At 34.9% G+C, this 3974-nt stretch overlaps 1 long non-coding RNA gene across 1 annotated transcript; it reads right to left on the reverse strand.

Moving 5' to 3' along the window:
- Window positions 1-2047: 2047 nt before the first annotated feature.
- On the reverse strand, window positions 2048-3144 carry LOC114361426 (uncharacterized). Its single transcript, XR_003656594.1, has 3 exons — window positions 2990-3144; window positions 2462-2595; window positions 2048-2164 (listed from the first exon to the last, which is right to left on the reverse strand). It is a non-coding gene; the product is annotated as an uncharacterized LOC114361426 (long non-coding RNA).
- Window positions 3145-3974: the final 830 nt, after the last annotated feature.

Consider the following 3974-nt stretch of genomic DNA (forward strand, 5'->3'; position numbering starts at 1 on the left):
AAATATTTATTCAACTTTGACCAGTATTTTGGCACATATGAACGTCAAAAACAATAAAAATAAGTTATGCTGTTACTGAAAAATTATGTTTTTTTTAATCCTATAGTATTTTGTGTGACCCTAGAGTTCCGTGCTGAAGTACGTGGCGTTAAACGTAATGATTAATACATTTTATGTTATTGCTTTAACAATAGGTACTTACAAATAAACCGGTAACTATTTAACTATCGACGTTCTGGTCAAATATGGCGATAACTTGTTAAAAGTGCTATCAGCAAACTTGTTTTCATTTACATAATTTTATTAATAATAAATAATGAACGGCATTTCCTATTCTCTTTCGTAAAATCTTCTTTATGAACATAAATAATAATAAAATGATTATTTACTTCAAAATTATTGCTTGGATTATAATAATAGCGTAGGAGAAGTTTTTCCTTAACCATATTTTAATCAAAACAATCATTTACCTTACTTGCCTAATGTCATGCAAAGAGGGAAGTGTCTTTATTTTCCATAGAGCTTGGCCACCCTATTATTAAATGTCTGGCGCCAAGTGACACGACATTTACAACTACCTTATTACTTTCTTAATAAAGTTCAAAATGATATGGAAATATATTTATGCAGAAGCATATAAATTGTAAACTTTAGACGTTATAGTCTGGAAAAAAGGATTTAGTTTTGAATGAGGACAGAATTGATGCATTAATTAATGTAAATGTTAATGAATTATTTGTAATAAGATATAAGAATGCTATGTCCTATGTCTGAGTCACACTGGGACACTGTTAGCGCCTTCCTGTTTGAATATATGACTATTTAATTATAGCTGACCTATTTATGTAAACATAAATACGATGTTTTTATTTTATTGCATTTAACTATTAGTGTTGACATTTTGACTCATGTCATCTTTAGTTGTGATTAAGATATAGAGATATTTTTTGAGTTATAATCTACGGAAATAATAAAAAATGCTTGAATCGTCTTATTAAAGAATTGAACAAAGGAGTTTTTAGTTCAGTTGTAGGTATATTGATTAAAAAAACCATACAGTTAATATTCTTTCGGAAGGAAGAATATCAACTTTATGAGAAAAACATGTCCACTATCTGTCTTAACCAACTGGCAGAGTATAAAAGGATAACAAGATACTCTTTCCCATAATGTCGTAGTAAGAGGTGACTAAGGATTACTAAGAAAGGATTATAGGGGTGTACGCTAAATCCTCTATTTGCCTCTGATAAATAAAAGTGGACATTTTGCAAAATAGTTTGGTTATTTTGACCCAGCGGTTACAAAAGCATGAATAAAATTGATAGGTAGTTGAAAAAAAAAGACATCAAGGTGGCGATGCACATGCCAGTGACTGATACACTTGCATGCCAGGTTCTTGTACTGACTGTCATGTGTATACGCTTACTGGCATGCCTGCATTTGGCTGGTAAGCGAGTAGACTGCACAGTAGTTTTTTTAGTTACAAATAATATAACTTAAAAAAAACCGACTTCAAATGCGTGAACACAAATAATACCTGTTCAACAAAAAAATAATCGTTCAAATTGGTTCATAATCGGCGGAGATATTGCGTATAAAAAAGTTCATCCCCAATTTTCCACCCTTGGGAGTGAAATATTTTCTTCAAATTCGCATGAAACTACCCTTTTGATAATACCTATTCCACAAAAAAATAATCGTTCAAATTGGTTTATAATCGGCGGAGATATTGCGTATAAAAAAGTTCATCACCAATTTTCCACCCTTGAGGGTTGTTTTTTTTATTATTAAATTTAAATGGTACCACCCTTGAGGTATTACCTATACGCCGAAAAAAGATTTGTTCAAATCGGTTCATAATTGGCAGAGTTATCGCGTAACAAATATAGAAAAAAAAAAAATAAGTAATTAGTAATTATTTTTCGACGTTTTAGTGTAGGTTTTTTGTTGTGAGTAACAATCATCCATCCATCCTCACAAAATTTTGCAGTTATAATATTAGTAGAAGAATAGGTTAGGAAATAGGATAATCAACTTGCCTCTCGTAGTTGTCTGCAGCTTGAAGCGGGCGGACGCTCAGGTTCGAGCTCGCAGCTCAGGCTCGGAGCTCGCAGCTCTCGCGTAGGTCGACTCAGCCCGGTGCGGCGAGCTCACGTGACATGAGCTGAAGGCGACGAAACATGTTGCAGTGGAGATTAGCATTCGGCAATGATAGGGGGCAATACAAGGGGGTGGAAAGTTATTGATTGAGTGTATGTATCTAAGAGACTAAATAAAGAGCTCATACTAGACTAACTAAATTAACTATGGTTAAAGAGAAAATTCTAAAATGGTTCAACTTAACTGAAATGTCTACTTTAGTTTCGGATGAGTAAACAGTTACACCAATATTACTCAATTAATACTAAATTACACAAAATAACTGTTTTCAATGGTTCATAATGATGAATAAACAACTTACCTTCAAATTTTCTGCAGTTTAAAGCGGGCGAAGCTCAGGCTCGGAGCTCGTAGCTCAGGCTAAGAGCTCGTAGCTCAGGCTCAGAGCTCGTAGCTCAGGCCTGACGCTCGCAAGCAGGCGCGGCGAGCTCGTCACTGAGCCGACGAAGACGAAACATGTTGCAGTGGAGTATAGTATACGGCAATGATAGGGCAATACAAGGGGGTGAAGTTATGAGTGTATCTATGAGACTGTAAGTAGAACTGATACTAGACTGACTAACTATGGTTAAAGATAAAATTACTATACTAATGATCAAACTTAACTGAAATATCTACTTTAGTCATGGATAAGTCAACAGTTACACCAATATTACTCAATTAATACTAAATTACATAAAATAACTGTTTTCTAAAGTTCATAAAGATGAATAAACAAGTTACCTATCAACTTTTGTCTTGGATGAGTCAACAATTACAGCAATCAATTAAACAATTACATAAAATAATAACGTTTTCAATGGTTCATAATGATGAATAAACAACTTACCTTCAAATTTTCTGCAGTTTCAAGCGGGCGAAGCTCAGGCTCGGAGCTCGTAGCTCAGGCGCGGCGAGCTCACGTCTCATGAGCCGAAGACGACGAAAATGTTGCAGTGGAGATTAGTATTCGGCAATGATATGAGCGATACAGGGTGAAGGAAATACTTGGGCGAAATTATGAAAAACCAGTAGNGGGCAATTAAGTAGAACGACTGTATTTATGAAAGCTCCTTGTGCGGCCGCGGCCATATTGGGGATCTGTGTTAGAACAACATTGGTAATTAAAGCTCGTTGTACAGTCAGCTTAACAGGCAGTTTTTGTTGGAAAATAACTTCTATTTTAAGGACATTAGATGCCACAGTATTTAGCTTGATGTGCTTTATGTACAACAGCATTTTTGTAGCAATCTCGCTTCTATTATTACTGTAAGAGAGTCCAGTGGTTTCTTTGCTGTTGACGGTTGTTCAGGAAGGAAGGCGTTAGTGACGCCGAAGTCAAACAACGTTGTCGTTGTAATAGGTTTCTGTATCAGTACCTGGAGCTTAGAGGTTCAGGGTTCGGTGTTCAGATGAGACACATAAAGAGAAATATCTTTGTTGTTCCTAGTTTGGTCAGTAAGTACTGTCTGAAGAAGAACAACATCCATTATGGTCTAGCTAGTAGTTAAATAAGTAGTTGGATGTTGAGAGGTCCTAGTTTTAATGTCCAGATGGGACAATAATTTCAAATCTGATTGTTCTCCCCGGTTTGATTATAATAAAAAAATTGTCGAAAAAAGAATTTTATTGTTGTTCAGAGGATATTCTCAGTCATAGATTCATTTGAATCTTATTAAGGTCTACACTATTAAAATGTTTTAATTATTACTAGTAATTTGTGATTAAACAAATGACTAATATCCTCATTAACGGGGGTTAATGAGGATATTGAGGGGTCTAGCGACAGTGATAACGGGTAAAGTGATTCTCGGTTTTTAATATTTGTGCTATTA

The sequence above is a fragment of the Ostrinia furnacalis genome, unplaced genomic scaffold (assembly GCF_004193835.3).
Source record: "Ostrinia furnacalis isolate ACB-3 unplaced genomic scaffold, ASM419383v2 OfSCF5696, whole genome shotgun sequence".
Lineage (NCBI taxonomy): Eukaryota > Metazoa > Arthropoda > Insecta > Lepidoptera > Crambidae > Ostrinia > Ostrinia furnacalis.